This window comes from Equus asinus, chromosome 3 (genome assembly GCF_041296235.1).
Source record: "Equus asinus isolate D_3611 breed Donkey chromosome 3, EquAss-T2T_v2, whole genome shotgun sequence".
Taxonomy (NCBI): Eukaryota; Metazoa; Chordata; class Mammalia; order Perissodactyla; family Equidae; genus Equus; species Equus asinus.
Window position 1 is genome coordinate 62,487,594 of NC_091792.1, and position 27,343 is coordinate 62,514,936.

Sequence of the window (27,343 nt, forward strand, 5' to 3'; positions counted from 1 at the left end):
AACAAAGGTGTCCATGCTATCCTTTCAAACAGAGATGTGAAACATGGGCAGGATGACAGTGCAGTGGGAATTATAATCAAACTGTTGTAAACTACAGACAAGGAATCTTGAAAGCAGCAACAAGCCACTCCTCATGTACAAGGGAGCCTGGATAAGATTAACATCTGACTGCTCACTGGAAACCATGGAGGCCAGAAGGCAGTGGGATGACACATTCAAAGTGCTGAAAGAAAAAACATCATCCATCAAGAATTCTGTATCACCAAAATCTCCTTCAAAGATCTGGGAGACGTTAAGACATTCCCAGATAAACAAAAACAGAGAGTTTATTGCTAGTGGACCTCCCTGTAAGAAATACTAAAGGAATTTTCCTTCAGGCTGAAATGAAAGGAAACTAGACAGTAACTCGAATCCACATGAAGAAATAAACAGCACAAGTAAAGGCAATTACAGAAGTAAATATTAAAGACAGTATCAATATATTTTGTCTGTAACTCTTTCTTCTATCTGATTTGAAAGATGATAGCATAAAGCAATAATTATAAATCTATGCTGACAGGCACACAATGTATGAAGTGTAATTTTTGACAACAGAATAAAAGAGGGATAGAACAGAACTACATAGGAGCAACTTTTTTGTATACTATTGAAATTAAGTTGGAATAATCTGAATTTGACTGTTATAAATTAAGATGTTAACTGTAATCCCCAAAGTAGTCACTAAGAAAACAAGGGAATTAATAGAAAAATATTTACTTAACACAAAAGAAGGCAGTAATGAAGAGGAATAACAAAGACAAAGACATATAGAAAATAGCAAAATGGTAGAAGTAAATCCAACCTCATCAGTATTTACATTAAACTTAAATGAACTACAGACTCCAATTAAAAGACAGAGATTGGCAGAACGGATAAAAATAAATGATCCAACTATATGCTGCCTATAAGAGACACAGTTTAGATTCAAACATACAAACAGGTTGAAAGTAAAAGGATAAAAAATATATATATAGTATGCAAACAGCAACCAAAAGAAAGCTAGAGTGGTTATACTAATGTAGACAAAATAGACTAAGAAAATATTGTCACTAGAGACAAATAAGAACATTTTATAATGATAAAAGAGTCAATTCATCAAGAAGATACAACCATTATAAACATACATACACATAACAAAAGAGGCCCAAAATACATAAAGAAAAAAAAATAATTGAGGGAAGAAATAAGACAATTCAACAAATAGACAATTCTGTAATAATAGTTGCAGGCATCAACATTCCACTTTCAATAATGGACAGAACAATTACACAGAAGTTCAGCAAGGAAAGAGAAGACTTGAACAACACTATAAAACAACTGGACCTAACAGACGTCTATAGCATACTCCACTCAGGAACAGCAGAATGCACATTCTTCTCAAGCACACATGGAATGTTCTCCAGGACAAACAATATGTTAGGACATAAAACAAGCCTCAATAAATTTAAAAGAATTGACATCATACAAAGCATTTCTCCAACCACAAAGGAATAAAAGGAGAAATGAATCACAGGAAAAAAAGATTGGGAAAATCACAGATATATGGAAATTAAATAACGCTCCTAAATAACCAATGAAGAAATAATAAAGTCTAGAGTAGAGAGAAATGAAATAGAGAATAGAAAAACCATAAAGAAAATCAGACAAAGATATTGCAGGAAAACTACAGGCCTATATCCCTTTTGAATTTAGATGCAAAAATTCTGAACAAAATATTAGCAAGCTGAATCTAGCAACATATGAAAAGGATTATAAACCATGATCAAGTGAGATTTATCCCAGGAACACAAGGTTGATTCAACAAAGAAAAATCAATCAATGTAATAGACCATATTAATAGAATAAAGGACAGAAACCACTTGATCATCTCAACAGACAGAGAAAAAGCATTTGACAAAACCCAACACCCTTTCATGATTAGAAACTTGGATCTACATAAAGAAGGGAAGATCTGTGAAGAAGAAATAAGGAAAGTAAATAAAAACTTTTATTTTTCTTATTTTTAAGTGTATAAGAGAGAACAATTTGTTCAAAGTAATAGCAACAATGTACTCGATTATATACACTTATGTGTGTATATATATATGCTTACGCATGCTTATATATAAATAATTGAATGACAGTAAAGATACAAGGGACAGAAGGGAAAAATTAGGATTATTTGTTATTATAAGGTACTTACACTACTTGTGAAGTAGTGTGGTGTTATTGGAAAGTGTATTTGGATTAGTTGTAAATGAATATTGAAAACTCTAGGGCAATCACTAAAACAGCTTTAAAAAAAAATAACTGATATACTAAGAAAGGAGAGAAGATGGAATCATATAAAATGCTCAATTAAAACAACAAAAAGCAGAAAAAGAGTGGAAGACGAAAATAGAAACACAAAACAAGGGCAACAAAAAAAAGAACAGTAACAAATATGGTAGATATTTATCCAACAATCAATAATCACTTTGAATGTCAGTGGTCTACATGTACCAATTCAAAGACAGACAGTGTCAGAGTGGATCAAAACACATGTCCATGCAAAACCTTATACACAAATGTTCACAGCAGCATCATTCATAATAGCCAAAAAGTGAAAATAATCCAAATGTCCGTCAACTGTTGAATAGGTAAACAAAATGTGTTCTATCCATTCAATGGAATATTATTTGGCAACAAAAAGGAATGAAGCACTGATACATGCTATAATATGGATGAACCATTGAAAAAATTATGCTAAGTGAAAGAAGCCAGACACAAAAGTCCACATATTGTAGGATTCTATTTATATGAAAGGTCTAGAATAGGCAAATCCATAGACACAAGGCTAATGGTTGCCAGGGACTAGACAGAGAGAAGAATGGGGAGTGGCTGCTAATGGGTATGGGGTTTACTTTTGGAGCAATGAAAATGTTCTGGAATTAGGGGTGATGGTTGCACAAGCTAGTAAATATACTACAAACCACCGGATTGCATACTTAACAATGGTGGATTTTACGGTATGTGAATTATATCTCAATTTTTTATAAAGTTACAATCATCTCTCTAGTATTTTTGAGTGTCGTAAATGATTACACCCCAAGGTAAACCCACAAAAGCTCTTTTAGCCTCTTCCATAGAGGAAAAAATACTATACATTAGCTAAAACCTGGCCCACATGAATCAACCCAGCACATTCTAGTGCCTTACTCTGCTTTGACTTCTTGGTTCTATCCCAGCCAACTCCAGCATTCCTGGTTCCATGCAAACACCATTCCCTTCTTCCCCTCTCCTGGTTCTGACTCTTCAGATAGTTCCTGCTCTCCTGGACTTCCAGGCCCTCCTTGAAGCACCCAGTCACTCTGTCTTCCCTCCCTAACTGCCAGGCCCTAGTGAATTCAAATTTTGACAGCCAGCCTCCTCTATACATTAGCAAATCTTCTCTTCCCACAACTGGCCTCGCTCTTCACACGCACCCGTCTCAGCAGGCTTACTGAGGCCTTCTCAGTGCTAACCTATGATCTGACTCAGCCCTTTCATCCCTGCCTCTCCACCTCCCTGTGGTTACCTCCCCCAGCCACCCACTTGGACAGGACAGTACTTTGTGCCCACACAGGATACTGACCATGGGACTGTAAATTCACAACGGTAAATTCACAAATATGGGCATTTTCCTTCCAGTGTATACTGCTTATTTGATTTACTGGGGGCCTCAAAAGCTTCTTTTGATTCAAGCTCTCAGATAGAAAGTACAATCAGAAGAGACTGGTTCTTAGAAGTTTTATAGAGCCTATAACTTAGTGGTTGCAGAGGTGAACATGGTTAAGTCTCTCTACAGACTTAGCAGAAGTCTACTGAGGGTAGCAGAAGAAACAAGAGGTTTTTCATACTTTTTTACCAGGAGCCCTGGAGTCCCCCAGATGCTGCAGGGCCTTAAAAGAGGACAAAGAAAGGAGAAGCAGGCAAGTTTCTAGGACAACACCCCCGTATCAACCAGAGTAGCTCTGTTTTTATGATTTATATGTATGGGGTTCACACAAGATTTTGTTTGACAAAAAAGTCTTTCTAAAAAGGAAAGTTTAAGATCCTTTGGTTTTAAGCCAATCTAGGAAAACTCTCCCTAATGAGCTAAGCTAACAAGAACTTTTGACTTTGTGGCCCTCTCAGGATACTTACAACATGAGCTAATGTTGTCGTCTGAGATTTAAGAAAGCAATGGGGAGCTACTCCCTAACCATATCAAGAATATATCTACCTTGTCCACAAGATAAAAAATGGAGGAAAACAGAATTATTGGACCATTTCCCTACTTTCTTTCCTTCCCTAGATTTAGATTTTTAGATCTAAAATATGAAACCCCAAAGAGCACAGGTCTGGACTTTTCCAGCTATTGACTAAGTCTTGAATACAGTTGTCTAGTCAGGAATAATGCTCTCAAGCATTATCTGAACAACCACCATGTGCCAGGCACGTGCCCTCTTAGCCTCTCACATAGAGGACCCATGGAGCAGGTATGTGAACAAGCAATTACAATTACAGGTCACCCATCAGCTAGGATAGAAGCACGCACACTACATCCTAGGAACAGGAAGGAAACAACCTGCTCAAGAGTCATCTACCAACCAATCAAAAGTCAAATCCATGTCACTTTAGTTAGAATAAAGAGAGAAGTTTAAAAAGTGTATTCACTCATTTTACACATATTTGTTGTGTTCATATCATGCTTAAAGCAGTAAGCTAAGGATCTGGGAAATCCAGAGGCACACCAGAAATCACCCCAGCCCTCAGGAAGCTTAATGTCTAGTATGAAGAAAAGACACTTAGAAAATACCACACTTTAGGTGATGTGTTATTATTTAAATATCTCCCCAAATCCTAACTCTTCCATGTTCCTTCCTGGTGTCATAAAAGATAAATTGCCTTTCCACAGAGCCTGAACATGGAATTGTGATGGCCAATCTTCCTAAGGTCAATCCAAATTACAACCGTGCTCTCTCTCCCCCATCTCCTCTCTGTTTCTCTCCCTCTCCTCTTTCTCTTCTCTCTTCATTCTCCACCATTACACACTTAGTCATTATCTGCAGTCATTGATTTACTAAGTCAGTATTTACTGAGCACCTGCTTATGTACAAAATGTGGGGTTAGAAGCCACAATGAACACAAAAGTGAAATTAAAAAAAGGTACTCATGCACTAATAATAATAACCATGATAATAATCACCTTCACATTCCTTAATTCATTCACTCCTCACCCAACTTTTGGAGGAAGATAGGTGTTATTTTACTCTATAGATGAGGAAACTGACATCAGAAGTTATATGACTTTTCCAGACCATCAGACACATATCTAGAGTATGGAAAATTGAAGCAACTATTCCAAGTTCCATTATTTAATGAATTCAGGAAGATGGAATGAACATAGGTGGCCTCATACATGCCACTACCTACTGAATGCTCCCTCTGAATGGTTAATAGGCACCTCAAACTCAACTTGGCCAAACCAGAACTCTTGATTTTTCTTAAATAAGTTCATTCCTCTTTCAGCCTCCATTAAATAGTAGCACCAAACACTCAATTGCTGAACCCAAAAACTCAAGAGTCATTCTTGACTCATCCCTCATCACCCCCTAGAAAGGCTCAAAGAAAAAGATGGATAATACCAGGTGTTGGTGAGAACATTGGAAAGTGGAACCCTCTTGCATTGCTGGTGGGAATGTAAAATGGTAGTTTATCAGTTTCTTCAAAGCTCAACTTACGTTTACCATAGGAACCAGCAATTTTCACCCCTAAGTCCACCCATCAGAAAACATATGTCCATACAAAGACCTGCACATGGACATTCACTGAAGAATTAACAGCCAAAAACTGAAAACAATCCAGAAGTCCACCACATGGTGAGTGGATAAACAAAATGTGGTCTGTCTATTGTTACTACACAATAAAAAGGCACAAGTTACTAACACATGCAACAACATAGATGAACCTCAGAAACATTGTGCTAACTGAAAGAAGTCAAACAGAAAAGACTACACATTGTATGATTCCATTTCTATGAAATACTTTTAAAAAGAGAAAACTATACAGACAGAAAGCAGATCAATTGTTGCCTGGTGCTAGGGTAGGAGAGGGGATTGACTGCAAATGGGCAGGAGACAACTTTGGAGGCTGATGAAAGTGTTTCAGACTGGACTGTGTTGATGTTTCCCAACTGTAGACATTTATTAAAAATCATAAAGCTGTACACTCAGAATAGGTGAATTTTATGGTACAGAAATGATACCTCACTACAGGCAGACAACAACTAAGTATTTAGCAACATTTACTGCATCCAAGGCAATGTATTAGGCCCTAAAGGGATTATTGAGATGACTAAGGTATTCTTCCCATCCTAAAGAGATTCTAGTCCTTTTCTTCTAGTTGTAGAAACAGGACATATACATGGAAATAATCAACATCATATACCAAAAAATGGCAGCCAAATAAACGGAAGAGGCAATGAAAGTGGTACAGTCTGGAGGAAGGAGAGAAGATTGGAGCAAGGTGTTCAGGGAGGTCGTACAGAGGATGCTAGTTTTAAATGGGGCCTTGAAAGATGAATGAAAACCAGAAAAGTGGAACCTGGAGGACATTCTTGAGAAAAAAAATCCAAAGGCAGGAATGCTCAAGACATGTCAGCAATCAGTGGGGCAGTCTGGCGTCCAGAGAGGCCCACAAGGAGAGCAGAAAGGGTCGCAAGCCAGCTGAGGACCAAAACGAAGGCCCCAAGCACGTGCTGTCTCTGGGGTTTCACCAAACCTCAGGCATCTGAGTACCATCTTCACAATTTTTGCCATACTTGAAATTCTAGGATGATTTGTTTATTTACGTAACACTCTTTAAACTCACTTCTGTATTAACCTAGATTACTTTTTCAAGGAAACTTTATAATGCAACTATAAAATAAAGACCAGCATCATTTGCCAGAAGTAGAAAACACTATAAAAATGGCTATTATTAAATTGTCAAAGCCTGTAGCTGTCTCTAAGCGTGAGGCCTATCTCTATTAAAAAGAGAGATTAACAAGTGTTAGAGAAGGGTTAAAACTCTCTAGCACCAAACTGACACTTTCATCCTGATATAATCAGAAGAGCTGAAAGATAACTGAAAAAAGGAATAGCTTTCTCACTGTGGTCCACGTTATTTAATGCCACACCCTGAACCATCTAATATCATCTTGTATTAGGAGTCCCACCTTTTGGGAAATGCTCATGTACAGTAAATCCTAGAAAAGCAGGGTGATGAGTATAACATTAACTAATATTCATTTAGTACTTACTATGTGTCAGACACAATCTAAACACTTCTCATTTTATTTCATTTAATCCTCATAATAATAATGCCTACCTCATAAGGGTATTATAAACCCATTTTTGAGGCTAGGAAACTGAGGCACACAGAGTTTAACTAACTTGCCCAAGGTCATACAACTTGCCCAAGGTCATACAGTTAATAAATGGCAGAGTTGGAACTGAACCTAGGCAGTCTGTCTCCAGTCTGGCACATAACCACTGCAGTTGAGCTGATCCTCACATGAAATGATATTTCAGAGAGATTTATCTGGCTATGATTTGTCTGCTGACTAAAGGAAGGAGCGGCCAGAAGACTAGTGCAATGACCCAGGCATCAGATCCCATGAGCCAGCTGGGACCGGAGGGTTAATTGCCATTTCCTGTGGGCAGCAGAGGGCAGCAGAGGGCTGTGGAGCAAGAGCTGGGCCCCCGCCCAGTCTTCCACAGGGTGGCTTCTGGTGGAGCAGGGGAACCTGAAGGAACAAGGCCAAGGCCCAAGTCAGAGGCAAAGGCTACCCAGGGATGAGAAGGGCTGAGAACGCCACCATCCTCAGGGGGCCAGAAGAAGTCTATCCTGGAAGTTGGGATGAGCCCCAAGAGAAGTCAGAGATGCTAAAGGAGCAGCATGTAAAAGCAGCCAGGCAGCTCAAACACCAGGCCCTGCCCCTCGATCGCTGGGTAGCCACCCAAGACCCTCTGACAATCTGACAGTGCCCAAGTCCTCTCACATTTCATTTCCAAAACGCAGTCATGATCTCTTTTTTCATTTGTAAATGGATTTCAGGTCTTTCAAGAGTACAAAATTTGGCTGTACTTTGGCCTAAACCACTTCTCTTAAATTCAAAATATCCACTTAGGCCTGGTATCTCATTCTCAGAGAAAGTGTTTTAAAATTAAAATTAAGAAATACATTCAAATGCCATTTCAAGCTGCTGACAGGTCTGAAACAGCTTGAGTAGAGACACCGTTAATCCACACACATCAAAATTGTTTTATTACCTCAAATCTTCCAAAATCCTTGTTTGAAAAAAAAAAATAAGATAGCAGATAAAACTGTCAGAATAAGAAAAAAAGAAAACCTCTTTGAAGAAAATTTCCTATGCATGATTTTAAAAGAAAGACTGAAAACATTAAAAACAAAAACAACTGACCTGGACTATCCAATTTGACGCTTAACTCAGGCTTTGTTAAATAAGCAGAAAAATTAGACATTGTAAGTTTGTGATTTACACTTGGAAAAGCGTGATTTCTTATTTCCCAGGAGAAAAGCTTTAAGAGCATCAATAGATTTCTCTGGATATCAAATATTTCTCCATTATTGTGAGTAAATTATATTTAGATCAAAATCAGATGGATTAAATTTCCCTTAAAATACCCAAGAGATTTTAAAAATACAAGGAAACGTGTCACATTTCCAAAAACAATATTTTATCCTAATATCTCCATGGAAATGTCTCTCCATCAGAAATAAGTAGCCAGAAAACAAAACTAACCTGAGTTTTAGATGTACTAAGCTCAAAATAACTTATCAAAATTAGATTGTCATCTGCTGATACTAAAATGAAATTCATAATCTTTGGTGCCCTTTAGAAATCCCTGGAAATATGCCTTTACATTTTTGTTTTCAATATGGGAAAAATGTATGTGAATTAGTGATAAGTTGAATAGGAGTCCAAATTCTTTCAAACACTACATACACAACAAAGAATATAAACATGGTTAAGTATTTCCAAATTCTTGATAAATTCACCCCCTTGTCAGGGCCACAAGGTTCCTGGCTTAATTATTCTCATCTATGTTATTTTTGTCTTCCTGAACAAACTATAAACTCCTTAAGTGCAGAGATGATTAACTTTTTCAGTCATCTATCTGCACCATACTGAGCACATCTATTTGTTTACTAAAAATGTACTGAAGACCTAGAATGTGCAAGGTACCTTGGTAGGTGCTCCAGGGATAAGACAATGAAGCAGAAACAGTTCTTGCCTTCAAAGACATTACTGCAGAGTTGGGGGAGGTGAGGGGAGGGGCTGGGAAAACATATACATGTGACAAGACTAAGGGGGTTCACAAGTACCTCTTAGTGCAAAGAAGGGCACTCCAAATGCAACAGTCACTCATCCCCATCCCTTCTCCCCATTCTCTCTCCTACTTAGCTTGGCATCCAGTTCAAGCGCCAGTATTACAAAATTCAATCCCAAGTCCACATAGGAAAAGTCCATCATCTCTGAGAAAACAACTGGATAAGGTTTTTGAAATAGACGGTGAGGCCTTTAGAGCATGGATATTAGCTAGAACCCACAACAAAAAGAAGTGCTAGATCCGTTCTGTGTGAGAAAAGAAGACGTAGATTTTCTCAGGAGGAAGCTGACAGAAATGAGGACTGAGAGGCGGTAGGTGAGCAGAACTGAGAGGTGCACGTCTGCCCTTGGGAAGGGCTCTGTGTGGGGAAGGGCCAGGGAGAAACCATGAATGGAGGGCTGGCCAGGCACGTGGGAGCAGGAATGTTTGAGGTAGGATTTTCACCTCCTTGCTGGGCCAGATGCAGTCAGCCTCTCTTCCATCACTCCTGCCCCAATCTCCAGTAAACTCTAGGACATTCTCACCTCTGTTATATGGGGTTTGGGTATATATAATGCTAAAGGGGTCAATGCAAGGTGAAAAAGAGATAGTGCCTGGGGAAGCAGGAGCCTAGAGGCAGAGGTACGCAAGAGAACATAAGCATCCCATACACACACATGCACTCAAGTATTTAGAAAAATCTTAAGGGTGGCTTTGGATGTCCCTGGTTTGGAACTGGGGTTTGAGCCAAGAGCAGGAAGCCCCACATGGCAAGTGGGTTACAGTTAGCTATGCCAGGTTCAGACCACCAAAGTGGAGCCAGACCTTCAGAGGAGGACCCCTCCACATGGCCTCATCCAGACTGGCCATGTTTTGCGCTAGTTCTCATATGATACCTCCTGATCAACCCCTTCCTGATGGTGATATAGGATTGCCCTCAGACTAGATCTTGTACGCAGCCCTACCTGGGTCTGCCAGCTCCTGCTGTGTTGACCTGGTGTCTGGCCTCTCCTGCCCCAGCACTACCTTTGCGTCAATCTGTGTTGTGACATTTCGCCCAAGCATTGCCCAAGCACCCAACCTCAACCTGCCTCTGCATTCCATTAGCTACTTCTCTTTCTAGACTGACACTTCACAGGACTACAGCTTGCTCCACAGCCACTGTGGAAGACCTGACACACAGTGATTGGGGGAGACAGTCTTTGGAAGGAAAAGCTGTAGACAAATTTCACATTTAGGAGACAGAGTTGTAGGCAGGTACAGAACCAATAGTCTACAAAGAACAAGGTCCAGTGTTGTCCATGTGGAAAGAACTTTTGCTCATTGATGAACCTACAACGTGGTTCTACTTCTAAACTGCCTGGGGGTTTGCTTCAACTGTACTTTCAAATATTCAGATATAGAAAAAAGCTTGGTCTCTAAGAAATTTCAAGAAGAAAGAAATCTTCAAGAAGATTTAAGAAAAATAGTCTGAAGGAAGCCATCCTATCAAATGAAATAAAAATAAAGAAGGATAACGTTAGTTCAGAGGCAGAGATAGATGCACAGTTGCCAAAGTAACTTCCTCCAGACTGAGACAGAGCTCATCAGGAAAAGTCGTGACTGGATTTGCAGCCATGTTGCATGCCTCCATTTTCTTTCTCTTCCTCTAAGTTTCCCTCAAGGGGAAAAAAGAACAGAAACAAAACAAGTGCAACCATGCAGGAAAGATGCAGGGCTTACGGCCAGAGTTAGTAAGCTTCACAGGAAAGGAGATTAAATCCGAAGGGAATAGAGGAAGCATTAAGCATAATACAAAGAAAGCACTTAAAATCATTGCATAATGGAAAAAGAACCTCCAGGAACTTTGCTTTCAAGCACTTTTTATAGATAAGCCAAAGGGAGGCCAGAGAAGGTAAGTAAATTACATAAAGGTGCACAGCAAATTAGTAGCACTGTCAAAACCCAGACCTTGTGAGCCCACCCACAGGGGTCATTCCACAGGGCCACAGAGGCTTCTCACCTTGGTTTTGGTGAGCAGAACAAGACTGGCCCTAGGAGAAAACTGGCTTATGGGGGTCGTTGCATAAGCCACGAACCCTATAATTATTAACTTCTGAAATGCCAAATATGTAAGACTAGTAAAAGTTCTCCTTTAAGTAGGAAAAAAAAAATGGCCAAGATTTTATGATACAATACTTGATAATAGTTGGGCTTACCAACCAAGCTGTTAGTTTATACGAGAAGCTTGCATATCTGTAAATGTTATCACTTCTGGTGAGGAATGCTATAATTGGTGATGCTACCTTAACAGGCAGCTTTATTTTTCTAGAAAAAACATAAATACTGGATCATATTGCTGAGCCAGGTTCTACCACTCACCTGGTTCTTGCAACCTACTGTGTATGTGTCCCGTGCCCGGAGGGAAATGCTCAGTCTGTGGGCAAGGCCGGGGAGAAGCAAACCTCCAGCCTCCACGGGCACTGTCTCAGGGTGGGCTGCACAGGGACACTAGTGGGCAGGAATCCTCACCAGTGGCAGGACCTCTGAAAACGACTGTGAAAACCAGAACAATGTAAATGCCTTGCCTGCCTGTAGCCCTGTCTTATTAGCCTTCTAATGTGGGTCTCGTGAAAAGCTAGCTAGAAACCACTGGCTTGATTCTCATTTGTTTTCCATAAAAGCCAAATCTGGAGTTAAGGGTAAGGAAGGCAACTATATTAGTTCCTTTACAAGTGATAAAAATCCAAGTTGAACTGGCTGAAACAAAAAGAGAGATGGAGAACGTGGGGTTTTCTTTCAAGGATTCCAAGGAAACGTTAAGCAGTGAATTGTAGGAAGGGCAGGAAGGCCCTTAGATCTCAGAAGCAGTGAGAACCTCAATGCAGCCAAGATTCTGCATTTCTGCCTCCTTGGGCATGCAGTTCTCCTCTCCTAGAGAAAACAGACCTTTTCCAGAGAAGAGCAATTCGAGAGCAACTGTGGATCCTGTCAGCTCCAGCATCATACAGTTTACAGCTCCGGTCTCTAGAGAGGAGGCATCAAGACGTAGGAGGGAGACTCAGCCCAGGAGGGTCAGATCCCACCCCAGGTAATGAACAGTACCGGGGCAGAGTCACGGTAGACAATGTAGTCTTGCAGGAGGCATGTGAAGGTGGCTGAAGTAGCTCCTAGACAAGGGTGCAGGGCAGACCATCCCGGGTGAGCATACAGCACCCACCCCCATCTCTATCGCACAGGGTACCAGGTCTGTAGGTAAGCATCTGCCCATACAAACCGCCCAAGCACATACTCTCTCCTTTGTCAGCTTCCATTCTTGTCTCCAATATGGCTTATTACACTCGATATCAAATTGTCTGAGGAGAGGGGGAGGAGAAGGAGGGGAAGGAAAAGGAGGGTGTGGAGGAATGAGAAGGAGGAAGGAGGGATGGGAGGAGAAGAGTAAGGAGAGGGAGGGGAGGAACAAGAAGGAAGTTTCAAAACTGCAGACATCTCCATTGCACTCAACTCTCGCCCTCCAAAAAACAGTTACAATATACTTATTGGGAAACAGTAAATTTTCTCACATTGGCTTTGCATCAGTTCTAAATCAAAAAAGCTATTTTGTGTATTTCATTTCCTATGCTACTGTTCTTGACAGAAATTGGATGGGTTATATCCCAAAACCTTCAGAGAATTAGGCATGAAAATGAAAAAATCAGTACTAACACATAGAATGCCCTGAGATATGCCTCGACACATAGAAATCATACAGTAAGAATTTAAAGATAATTTGGAAAGATTAACATATAGCTGAGGATGGATGAATGGGACTAATGGACAACACGAGTCTCTTCCTAAAAAGACAAGAAGTGACATAACCCAGATCCCATGTGGTACTGATGATATCCAAAAGGACAGGATTGTAAGAAACTCATTAATAGACAACTTGTCAGAAATCTCAAAAGAGGGGAGAAGAGAAGAGGAAGGGGGGGCAGGGAGAATGAGAGAAGGAGGGATAGAGGGAAGGAGGGAGCAAGAAAGGCACACAGACCAAGAAATAACAATAAATTAAAAAACAAAAGGGGACAGGTAGTCAAGAAGTAAAATAATAATCCACAATGTAAAATGACAAAAAACAGTGCAAATTTAAACGGATTTATTTTCTCCACCATCCTCCCATATCTTCCCCCATCAGAATATACACATTTTATAGTCTCTCCCTTCTTTAAAAACTGTATCCCTTTTGAACTTAACAATCGCCCTATCTCCTTTCTGTTCCAGCCAAGCTTGTTGGAAGAGAAGGTGGAATCCGTTCTTGTCTGCAGCTCCTCACCAGCTAACCCATGGTCCTTGACTTCTGCACTCCGGTCTCTGCTCCCACCAAAACCAGCAGCTAGAGCAGACTATCCCTTTCTTCTCGATATTCAACAACTGCAGCCACCACTGTTGGTAAGGGCTCTAAACACCCCAATAAAGAATCATCCAGGCTCTGCTTGAACTCTTTTATGGCCCACAAAAGAGGTCACTTGTGAGGATCTGGAGTGGGGCAATCAGGAAGATGCCATCTCTGGGAAGTGGAGAAAATGGAAGCTGAGTAAATGCACACCCAAGTTGGCCACCCAAAGTCATCTGAGAGACCCTGTTTTCCCAAGAGGTGAGAGGAGTATGGGATTAAGTAATAATCCACCTCCCTGCCTCACAGATGGAGCCAAGGCTAATCCTTCTGAAAGGAAGGCTGGCCTAGGAAAGGAAATTAAGTTGGGTCCAAGGTCATGATAAGCCTGTGGCTTGGCTGCCTCCCTGTCCCACATGGCAGCTCTTTTGGTGAGTGTGATGATATGACACAGCCACGAGCCAATTTCACAGAACAGGGGGCAAGAACACAGCAGCAAGCTGTCCCCTAAACGCCCCCACTGAACACATCAGACTGCAAAAGAAACATTCTGCCCATTTGCCAGGAGCCGGGTATCATGCTAGGCTCTTTCTTATCATCTCATCTATTCCCAGAAACATCCACTTGAGGTAGGTGCCATTGTTTCCATTTTACAAATGAGAAAACTGAGACAAATGAGTTCAAGCTCACACAGCTGGTAAGCATATGAGGTGAAGTTCAGAGTCACGGTCCAGACATGAAATGCCTGTGCTTTCCACCAAACCAACTTGTCCCTCACTAGAGAATACATTTCTGAAAGCTGCCTATTTATATTGAGGCAGCAAACATCTACCTATGGTCAAGAAAAGTCCTGTAGAGAGAGATAATAAACAGGCATTCATTTCCCAGCATCACACACCACAGCATACATGAGTTTCCATATCTTGGTATTAAGTCAAGAGAGGAAAGTGGTACCCTCGGGAGAAAAATATGAATGATACTAAAGGAATGCAGCAAACTCAATGAATCCAGAGACTAATATTGCCATGTGATCTCTGTAGTAGTTTTGCTTTTACTGATAACCTTACAAAAGTTCTTGGTGAAACTTGTTAAATCATAAAATCATCTCTTGATTCTAGAACATAAAACAATGTCTTTTTCATGTAAACACAACCTTGGGGAAACTGCAGATAACTGCAGACCTTTTTAAGATATTTTCTTCTGTCACACTGGGAGCTATTTCCTTCACTCAGCAATATTTTTACATATTTGTAGAAAGACTTCTCTTCCATAAATATTAAACACAAATTGTAATATATCAGCTAAGAGCTCAGATCTCCTCTAATAACTATTTGAAAAGTCAGCCATTAGGTTCACACAAGCAGTCATAATCAAATTTCTAAAGATGGATAGCTTGTGCTGGAAGGTAAGTTAAAAACAGAGCATCCATTTATCAAGATTCATTAATATTAATATCTATTGACCTGCACCATACTAAAAGAATTTTATTGAACAGACAACTTCCAAACATAATATTACACAGAGTAGAAACTCAATCATTCTTTCCTTCACTTAACTAATAATTATCGTGTGACATAAACACAGATAGGCATGAGGGATTCAAATAAGTAAATAAGCCCTCACTAAACTTAAAATGCAGTTATAGAGAAAACATATACTATCTTAAAGTTAAATCACAATCACAATTATAAAGTTAAATAATAATAAGACAACAATGCAAGATGTCTTCAAACAATATGATTGCCTGTCAAATGAGTAGTAAAGAAATGAAGCGCTAGAGGTTCCTAAAAGAGGAGGGTCAAAATGGGTTGGAGAGGAAGAGAAGACATCACTGAGGGAGGAGGTGGTAACTGGCTAAAAGGAAGCCTGGCAAAGAGAAGAAAAATGGTTCTTATCAGTAAAGACATGTTCTGGAGAAAGTAGATCAAGCAAGCCAGAACAAAATGTGTATGTAGAGATGCAGGACGCATTATCTCTAGGAATTAATAATCAGTCAGCACAAAACCACAATGGTTTACCTTTCATTGATCAAAGGAGCATATTCACTTATTTCCTAACTTGACTCATGGCATCGTTTATCCAGCTCCTCATTTTCAGCCAAAACAACAAACTTACCAAAGCTAAAAACTTTAAAACTCCCTTTGAAAAACAAAATATAATAAATACGTAACTACAGTGTAAAGAGTCATCAAGTTTAGAACGCAACACTCCACTAGACCATGTAGAAATCACTAAAGTCATGTATCTTCCCATGATGTAAACATTCTGAAACTCAGCAATGCAGACTACAGTAAGCGTCAGGGAGTCGGGGTAGGAAAGAAGGTTCAGGCCACGAAGTAAGCGCAGGTAATTTGTTCAGGTTGACAGTCAAGGTGAGGAGCTAACAGTAGTTATCAGGCTAAGAGCAACCCAAAATACCATTGCTGACAGAAACACAGACACGCTATTGTAGGAACGGCCTTCGGATCCACACATCGACAGATCTACACACATCCATACTCTGCTTTCTTTTGAGGTGAGCACTGGCCAACTCAGGATCTTAGTCAATTGAAGGTGCACCTGTGGCGTGATTGTGAGTTTGCAATCTCCTTATGGTATCAAGAGATAGGAGAAACTCTGACCAAAAAAAAGGCAAACCAAAAGAAATACTTTAAGAAACTATAGCAGGAGTAAGAAAACCTTTTCTATAAAAGCCAGATAATAAATATTTTAGGCTTTGAGAGTCATACGGCCTCTGTCACAACTACTCAGCTCTGGTGTTATAGTGCAAAAGCAGACACAGACAACAGATGAATCAATAAGTGTGTCTGTGTCCCAAGAAACTTTATTTATAAAAATAGGTGGTGGAAGACCCATTTATGATAAAACTCTCAGCAAGTTAGGAACAGAAGGGAATTACCTCAACTCAATAAAGAGCATCTGCAAAAACCTGCAGCTAACATCACACTTAACTGTGAAAGACTGAAGGCTTTTCCCCTAAGATTTGGAACAAGGTAACAATGTCCACTCCAATCACTCTTATTTAACATAGTACTAGAAGTTCTACCCACTGCAATAAGGTAAGAAAAAGAAATAAAAGGTATACAGATTAAAACTGTCTCTATTTCCAGATGACACGATTGTCTACATAGAAAATTCCTAGTAATACACACACACACAAACAAAAAGCCCTCTCCTAAAACTAACAAGTGGGTTCAGCAAGGTTGGAGGATATAAGATGAACACAAAAATCAACTGCATTCCTATATACTAATAATGAACATATGGAAACTGAAATTGAAGAAACAATATAATTTACAATCGCTCCAAAAAAAATGAAAAACTTAGGTATGAACTTAACAAACATATACAAGATCTATACAGTGAAAATTACAAAACACTGATGAAAGATATCAAAGAAAACCTAAATAAATGCTCATGGATTAGAAGACTCAACACAGGAAAGACAATAATTATGTCCAAATTGATCTATGATTTCAATACAATTCCTATCAAAATCCTAGCAAGGTTTTTCTGTAAACATAGACAAGTTTATTCTTTGTGTGCATGTGTATGTGTGTGTGTGTGCGTCTATTCTTTTCTGTTGTGGTAAAATACACATAACACAAAATTTACCATCTTAACCATTTTTAAGTATATAGTTCAATGATTAAATACATTCATTTACATTGTTCTGCAACCATTACCACCATCCATCCCCATAACTCTTTTCATTTTGTAAGACTGAAAGTCTATACCCCTTAAACAATAACTCCTCATTCTCTCCTCCCCACCCCCCACTTCCCACCAACCTCCTGGCAACTACCATTCTATTTTCTCTCTTTATACTTCTGACTACTATAAGTAACTTATATAAGTGGAATGATACAGTATTATAGACAAGTTTACTCTCAAATTTATGTGGAAAGGCACAAGCCTTAGAGCAGTTAAAACAATCATGAAAAAAATAAAGTAGGAGGGATGACTCTGACCAATATTAAGGCCTACTATATAGCTACAGTAACCAGGACAGTGTGGCATTGGCAGAGAAGTGGACACACAGATCAATAGAAGAAAATAACAACCCAGAAGTAGACCCACACAAATATGCTCAACTGATTTTTCACAAAGGTGCAGAAGCAATTCAATGGAGGAAAGATTTCAACAAACTGTGCTTTAGCAATCAGATATCCATATGCCAAAAAAATAAATAAATAAACCTCAAACTAAATCTCAAACCTTAAACAACAATTAGTTCAAAATAGATCACAGACTTAAACATAAAATACGAAACTATAAAACTTTTAGAAGAAAAATAAGAGAAAATCTTTGGGATCAAGGCTACGCAAAGAGTACTTAGACTTAACACAAAAAGCACAATCCATAAAAGGAAAAATTGATAAACTGAAACTCATCAATATTGAACACTTTTAAACTATAGGCAAGGAGAAATATTTGCTAGCCACGTATTTGACAAAGAATTAGTATTCAGAATATACAAAGAATTCATAAAACAGAACAGTAAAAAAACAAATAACCCAATTTTACCAGACATTTCACTGAAGAGGATATACAAATGACATGAAAGCACATGAAAAGATGTTCAATATCATTAGCTATTAGGTAGACAAAAATTTAAACCAATGACAAGACATCACTACATGCCTACCAGAATGGCTAAAATAGAAAATAATGACAACATCAATGCTGGTGAGAATGCAAAGACTGAACCACTCAGATGTTGCTAGTGGGAACGTAAAATGGTACCACCACTCTGGCACTTTCTTATAAAACTAAACATGCAACTACCATATGACCCAGAAATTACACTTCTGGGCATTCCTCCCAGAGAAATGAAAATCACATTCACATGAAAACCCGTACACAAATGTTCATAGCATATTTATTCATAACAGGCAAAAGCTGGAAACAATCCTGATGTCTTTCAATGGGTGAATGATTAAACAAACTGTGGTACACCCATATCATGGAATACTACTCAGCAATAAAACGGAAGAAAGCATTGATACATGCAACAACGTGAATGACTCCCCAGGGAATTACATTGATTGAAAAAAAGTAACCAAAAGGTTACATGTTATATGATTCCATTTATATAACATTCTTGATATGACAAAATTACAGAAATGGAGGTCACATTAGTGGTAGCCAGGTGTTAGGGATGGCGGGGGGATGAAGAAGGAGGTGGGTGTGGCTATAAAAGGGCAACACAGGGGCCGGCCCGGTGGCATAGTGGTTAAGTTGACACGTTCTGATTCAGCAGCCCGGGGTTCACAGGTTTGGATCCCAGCTGCAGACCTACATACCACTCATCAGCCATGCTGTGGCAGCATCCCACAAAATAGAGGACGACTGGCACAGATGTTAGCTTAGCGACAATCTTCCTCAAGAGGAAGATTGGCAACAGATGTTAGCTTAGCGAAAATCTTCCCCACCAAAACAAAAAAAAAAGGGCAACACAGGATCCTTGTGATGATATAACTGTTCTGTTTATGACTCTATCATTGTCAATATCCTGGTTGTGATACTGTATAATAGATTTCCAAGATGTTACCACTGGGGAAACTGGGTAACTGGGTAATTTCTTTGTATTATTTCTTACAACTGCATGTGAATCTTACAATTACCTCAAAATAAAAAGGTTAATAATAAAAAAAACAAGTTGCAGGCCAAATTTGGCTCACAGGCCATATTTTGCCAACCCCTAGTTTATAGTAAAGATGCTAAAACTTCGTAGTCTAGTTCAGGAAATGTAACTAGGTCATAACTCTTAGATGCAAACTGACCTTTAAGTTCTCAGAACAAACCTGGCTGCCAAGCCGTATCTAGAACCAACCCAAATGCACTTGCAAGCATCTAAGACCCATAGGATGTTTACATTTCATGGATAAGGGGGTTAGCATCTGCCTACCTAAACCTCTGACTTCCCCCAAAGTATGCACCATCACAGAACCTACATTCTTTCCATTTTCCATTCTGATTCAAACTCCTTACTTAGGTTGGCTTCAAGGCATTCCATAATCTAGCACCAACTTTATCTCCTTTGCCTAGATTTATAAGGAAGCTATTCATAAGTGCTTACCATATATATACCACATACCATGATTAATAAACATATCTATAGTACTACTGGAGCCAAACACTTAATAACTGATAAAGAGGTTGGCTTTATTTTGTTTTATTTTAATAAACTGTGGTACATGCATACCATGGGATATTATGCAACCACTAAAAACAACATATTAAATTTCAGCAAACTAGGGATAAAGGGGAACTTCCTCAACCTGATAAAGAACATGTACAAAAATCCTACAACTAAGATGATAATTAAAGGTGAGAAATCAGATGCTTGCCTGCTAAGATCAGGAACAAGGCAAGGATGTCCCCTCTCACCACTTCTATTCAACATTGTACTGGAAGCACCAGCTACTGTAATAAGATAAGAAAAGGAAATAAAAGGTATACAGATTGAGAAGAAAGAAAATTGTCTTTGTTCACAGTTGACATGATTGTTTACATAGAAAATCCCAAAGACCAAAAAAAAAAACCCTCTTAGAACTAATTAGCAGTAATAGCAAGGTTATAGGATACAAGGTTAATATACAAACACTAACTTTCTTATACACTAGCAATGAAAAACTGGAATTTGAAATAAAAAATATAATACCATTTACATTAGCACCAAAAGTAATTAAATAGTGAGATATAAATCTTAACAAATTATGTACAAAATCTCTATGAGGAAAACTACAAATCTCTCATGAAATAAATCATAGAAAATCTACATAAATGGAGAGATATTCCCTGCATATGCATAGGAAGACTCAACACTGTCAAGATGTCAGGTCTTCCCAACTTGATCTATAGATTCGACACAATCCCAATCAAAACCCCAGCAAGTTATTTTATGGATATCAACAAACTAATTCTAAAGTTTCTATGGAGAGGAAAAGAGCCACAGTTACCAGTACAATATTGAAGAATAAAGTTGAAGGAGTGACAACCCAACTTTAAGACTTACTATAAAACTACCATAATCAAGACAGTGTGGTATTGGTGAAAGAATAGACAAATGGATCAATGGGACAGAATAGACAGCCCAGAAACAGACACAGAAAAACAGTCAACTGATCTTTGACAAAGGAGCAAAGGCAACGCAATAGAGCAAAGATAGTCTTTTCCACAAACAATACTAGAACAATTGGACATTCACATGCAAAAAAAAAAAAAATGAATCTAGACCTAGACCTTACATCTTCCACAAAAATTACCTCAAAATTTAAAATGCAAACCTATAAAACTTCTAGAAAATAACATAGGAGAAAATTTAGGTGACCTTAGTTTTGGCAATGACTTTTTAGATACTACACCAAAAGCACGATCCACAAAAGAAAAAATTGATAAGTTGGACTTCATTAAAATTAAAAACCTCTGCTCTGCGAAAGACCCTGTCAAGAGTATAAGAAGACAGACCATAGTCTAGGAGAAAATATTTGCAAAAGATATATCTAATAAAGGACTGTTATCCAAAATATACAAAGAGCACTTAAAACTCAACAATAAGAAAACAATCCAATTAAAAAATGGACAGAAGACATGAGCAGACACTTCACCAAAGAAGATATACAAAGAGTAAATATGCCTATAAAAAGATGCTCATCATCATATGTCATTAGGGAATAGCAGATTAAAATAACAATGAGATACCACCACAAACCTATTAGAATGGCTAAAATCCAAAACAACACCACCACCAAATGCCAGCAAGGACATAAAGCAACAGGACCTCTCATTCAATGCTGGTGAGAATGCAAACCTCTTTGGAGCAGTTTGGCAGTTTCTCACAAAACTAAACATATTCATACAATAGGAATCATACCAGTAATCATGCTCTTTGGTATTTACCCAAAAGAGTTGAAAACTTATGTCTACACAAAAACCTGCACAAGAATGTTTATAGTAGCTTTATTCATAATTACCAAAACTTGGAAGCAAGCAAGATCTTCTTCAATAGGTGAATGAATAAACAAACTGTGGTACATCCATACACTGGAATATTATTCAGCACTAAATAAAAAAAAAGGCAAACAAAAAACGAGCTAGCAGGATGTGGAGGAACCCTAAATGAACATTGCTAAGTGAAAGCAGCCAATCTGAAAATGCTACATACTGTACAATTCCAACTATATGACATTTTTGAAAAGGCAAAACTATGGAGACAGTAAAAAGATCAGAGGTTGTCAGGGGTTCCGTGGAGAAGAAGGAATGAATAGGCAAAACATATGGGATTTTGAGGGCAGTGAAACTATTCTGTATGATACTGTAATGGTGAATACATGTCATCACACATTTGTCCAAACCCATAGAATATACAACACAAAGAATGAACCCTAATGTAAAGTATGGACTTTAGTTAATAATAATGTATCAATATTGGCTCATGAATTTTAACAAATGTACCATACTCATGCAAAATGTTAATAGGGGAGACAGGGGCGGGGGGGGGGTGGAGGGTGAGGGGATCAGTACATGGGAACTCTACGTACTTTCCACTCAATTTTCCTATAAACCTAAAACTGTTCGAAAAAATTAAGTCTATTAATTTTTTAAATGAAACTTTAAGATATACCAGATGACTTAGACATATTTCCATGATGTACTAAGTGAGATGCATAGAATATAAGCTGATCCATTTTTATAAAACACCAACAATAAATAACATGTGTTTGTGCACGATTTTATGAATATAGAGAAAGGTACTGAAGAATGCTCTCTGGTTTTAGACATTGGTTACTTGGGAAGTTGGGAGAAGAGAAGAAAAATTATTTAAAATACATAGTAAACTTTAAGCAAAAATAGGAATAAAGATCTAAGATTTAAGTAATGAGAAGAGCCCCCTAACAGACTCGCCAGGAAAAGAAACTAGAGACTGAGAGTGAAGATCACTTGGCTCTTTCTAATTAGTTTAACATAACCATATGGAGTAAACAATAGAGTCCTCATTTTTAAAATTATATCAATTTTGTTGGTCAACCATCCCATAAGTTCCAAAGTAAATGTCTCATAAAATGAAGCCCAGGCTTCAGCTCTTTAACAAATCTCCTTATTCTGAAAAAAATAATTGTCAGGTTTTTAATGAACCATAATAGTTAAGGCTTAAGTTCCATCATTATATTAATAGAAATCCCTTGGCTCATATCTTGTCCTTGAAAATTCATATTTAAATGTACATAGCTTATTCCATCAATCAGGTGCGTCTTTCCCCAAAACAAGAGCAGCAAACAGCTACCTAATCTTATTCACTTAACTCCTAATTTCCACCAGAATATAATTATTCTCCTTTATTCCACTTATCGAAAGAAATCCACAGAGCTTCTTAGGAAGAGCATAATCCTGAAGGAGAAAAAACTGGGTTGTTTTTTTTTTAATTTCTTAAAATAAAAGTTATCTGCAAGGGGCTCCTCAAGCCTCTCTGACATTCAGAGGCAGTGGGGCGCAGTCTCCGCTCTTGGAGGTAGGCGGTTTCCCGGCAACCTGCCGGGGGCTGTCAGGGAGAGACCCCGCGTGAGCCCAGGCTGTTATCAGGCCCGCCGCAGCCCGCCGTGGGGGGAGCCGGGAGCTCGGGGCGGCGCTGCTTCATGCCAGTGCACACGTCTCGGTGTGCGAGGAATGCAGAGCGCTGAGCTCGGAGCCCCAGGGACCAGCAGGCGTTGCTGCGGAGGGCTTACTGCTAGATGACGTAGCTCTTTATGAATCGGATCTTAAGAAGAGAGAGGAAATGGAGGTTTTCAGCAATGCAGAGTTTTCTCCGGGGCTCTATTTGACAGCTGGCTGCTCCGTTCTGCTTATTCTAACACGGTGTTCTTTTCATCTGCTAACCACAGCACATTCAGGGCTTTTTAGTTCAGGTTTCATTTTTCTCCAGCTGGAAAGCTATGAATTCCCTCACAGTATTTCATTTTCATGACTCTTGCCTTTTGGGTGAAATCTGTTAAAATATCAGATTTTTTCCAGTTGGCCAAAGAATAATTTTTGGCCTCATGTGAACAATGCTTTTTAATTTTTCACATTGTATTTGACCTAAGCAAACTATAAATTACCTAATAGTAAACTGCAGATTAAAAAAGAATCAAAAATCAAAGGTAAATATGAAAAAGTTCCCCAGAGGAAAATTCAACACCAATGTTATTACCCTACTGTGGTAACATTTTCAAAAGAATTCATTTTACATACACGCCCTGGGAAGACATTCAATGTTTCCAAATTTTATGCTTTATTTTTTAAAAATGTAATGATAATATATTCATCGAAACATATTGTAATTCTGCATTTCTTCCAGTTTCACTATTACCAGTCTTTGCTCTACTATAATGCAAATTTAATACACTTACTCAACAAGCTGTGGATCAGAAATATACCCTGCTGAGACACACTGTAGATATGCTCACATGAAATGATACAAAAGTCCTACAGAAATATAAGGAACCACGTCTTCCTTTACGAAGGGCGATAACCTTATCTGACCTTTTGTGAGAGCCAGCTTACAGAAGACGTCCCAGCTGACCCAGAGGATCTGGCAGTCTCTGGTCAAGGTAAAATCAAGCAGTGGCATTGTTAAAAAAAAAAAAAAAAAAACAGGCCCAAAATGGAGTCACTTATGCTAAGTCCCACGTCACCAAACCAAGGCTGAACTTAGTTACAGTTTCAGCTCTCCCAGAAATGAAATCTTAAATCAGTCAGGAATCACCTGATCAGCACTGGTTAGGTAGTCTGCCTGACAGACCCGTGCCCTCCCCCAGAGGATGGTAACCCTGAAATAACCCACCCCCATTTTTGCCTAGTGTAAGGTCCTTGTTCCCACTCACCTCTGCCTATAAAATCTTCCATTTTGTACAGCTCCTTGGAGCTCTTCTTTATCTGCTAGACTGGATGCTGCCCAGTTGGAATCAATTTTTGCTCAAATAAACTCAAAACTTTCAATATGCCTCAGTTTATCTTTGAACAGCCTCATGAGTCCAAGTAGGCAAGTATCATGGGAAGAACATTTTGATAGGACATCCAGCGGAAAGTTACCAGAATGCCAAGCAGCTTAGCCATTGTAATCCAAGAGCTCTGGCCATGCCAGCAGGGCACCATAACCAGGCTAGGAGTTCAGGAAACACAAGGGAGAAAAATAGCAATCACTGAGCTCCAACTATATTAAAGGAACTCAACCTTCATTCTTCTCCCTAGGGAGACATATTAGAATGAAGCACAAAATAGGACCCCAAACCATAGCTCCACCTCCAACCCTAAGAGCAATCTTCTGACACAGTCCCCACAAGGCAGCATGGAAGGAGAAGAACTGAGTTTAGCCTTGAATGGCCCAGGAAGATTTAGATGGGTTGTGAGGAAGAAAGCAAACATCCCAGGAGGAAGGAGCTAAGAGCAGGAGTCGGCTCAGGGGTAGAAGCAGAGATCTGGAACACCGAGATCAGCAGCCAGCTACAGAAAGTTTCTAATTCCACCATGAGGAGTGTCACCACATGGATCACCTACTTACCACTATTGCCTAAGCAGTGACAAAATGAAATGCAGGAGGGCCGTGCCCAGTCGGATCAGATTAGAACAAAAAGTGGAGGAAAGGTGAATTCACTGTCTCTGATGGAGCTGGGACATCCATCTGCTCCTGCCCTTAGATGCTCCTGTTCTCCGGCCTTAGGAGTCAGACCAAGATTTATACCACTGGCTCCCCTGGGTCTCAGGCCTTGAGGGTTGGACTGGAATTACACCACCAGCTATCCTGGGCCTCCAGCTTGCAGAAGACAGATCTTGGGCTTAGCCTCCATTACTACATGAGCCAATCCTTCATAATAAATGTCTTTCTATATATCTATATATATCCTGTTAGTTTTGTTTCTCTGGGGAACCCTGACTAACACAGAAGGCAAGCAACAATCAAGACTTACTGGAGGAGGGACATATTAAATACAGAGGCAAAGATCAAAGATGAATGAGGCTAAGTTTTGGGGACTTGAGAGCATAGTAGTGCCACTGACAGAAATGGGAATATTAAAATACGTAGCCAATGTTTTGAAGGGAAAATGGTAAGTTTGGTTTCAGAATTGAGTTTAGGGTTACGGCAAGACATACACATCCTGTAAGTATTTGGAAACGGAAAAGTGGAACTTGTGCAAGATGAGATAGATTTCAGGAGCCATCCACTGACAAGAGTGGTTGAAAAGAAGCTAGTCATCCATGAGAAGAAGGGTAGAAAGAGTAAAGCAATAAAATGAGGGCAATGAAGGGGGCGATGCCCACAAATGCCCATTTCACTTACTCAAAAATAAGGCTGTCCCCAGACACTCTCAACCTCTTATAGCTCTTAGCTTAAAAATTTGTAAGGAGACATATACAAGCTAAAAAAATTGAACTGCTATATGATGACACAACCACAGCCCGCTAGAAATCTGACGTAGCTCAAGCTCTGGGCAGCAGGGCAGAAACTCAGCTCTGTGCAGCGAAGCCTAGGCTGATGCTCTGAACTACAGGAAGGAGAGGAAGTGGCAGGTAAAGAGACTGCCTCATGTAACAGGGTGGACATGACACTCCATTCAACAAATATGGCCACTTTTTATCACATACATTTCCATCTGGCTGCAGAAATTCTGTCCAGCTAACAAAGTTTTCTGATAGGAAAAACCAGTAACATGGAAACCAGCAAACAATGGGAATCCCAAGGCCCCAAACCCCAACCCTTCCTGTCTTCTTCAATGTGCTGTTCTCCTCTTCATTACTCCTTCAAACAGTTATTGCCTATTATGTGCCATAATACATAATACGTGTATGTCTATTACGTATGATACTGCTCAGGGGAGCCCGCCTCTCAGAGCTCACAATGCAACATGCTACACTCATTCAACAAATATCAATTGTCCGACTGCTGTGTTCCAGGCACAAAGAATAAGAGGATTCCTGCCCTCAAGTAGTGTGCAATCTAGTGCTACATTTTCACCAAACACTAGATGTTGTGATACTCTCAGACAAACTGGGAATTTATGATGGAAGAAAGATGAGAGAATAGGGTATACAAGACCCACAGCTTCCACTGATCACTCACTGACACCTCGAAACCATCTTTTGCAGAATTCAGTCTTTCGTACGTTACCCCGAGTTCGATGATTTTGGCTGGCACAGGATGGCAGGGCCAGCCAGCTGCTGTGGCACAAGAAGGGCCCTGGCCATCTGCCCAAGCAGCAGGAGTGACAGCTGGCAAGCCACTTGGGCCTGTGAAGAGGCCAGACCAAGCTCAGCAAAGAGGCCTCCACTCTGGTCCTTGCTGAGGGCCTGGAGGCCGCCGGCTCTCTTGGGGCCCATGCCACAGGCTGATGTCTCCTCACCCAACCAGCCTCCCATTCCTCACTCTCCTCCCTCCCCCAGACAAGGCAGGGGCTTGCAGTGACCCGTGAACCTGAGGGTGGCAGGCCACGGCCCCAGACGGATAGTGCTGAACATGACGCCTCCTTCCCCACCACTGCTGCAGATTCCTAGCAAGTCCCTGCTCAGAGATTTAAAGATGAGGGGCTCCTCATCATTCATCCTGGCCAGGAGAAAA

General features: G+C 39.6%; 1 protein-coding gene across 7 annotated transcripts in view; it reads right to left on the reverse strand.

Annotated features, from left to right (window-relative positions):
• The window catches only part of MSRA (methionine sulfoxide reductase A), a 384,728-nt gene that overhangs the window by 350,576 nt on the left and 6,809 nt on the right, over positions 1-27,343 (reverse strand). Inside the window, exon 2 of one of the 7 annotated variants that reach the window (XM_070505110.1) lies at positions 20,103-20,178. The exons of the other annotated variants lie outside the window; for them this stretch is intronic. The gene's annotated coding sequence lies outside the window, so the exon portion shown is untranslated. The remainder of the gene's footprint in view (positions 1-20,102; positions 20,179-27,343) is intronic. 7 annotated transcript variants of the gene reach the window in all.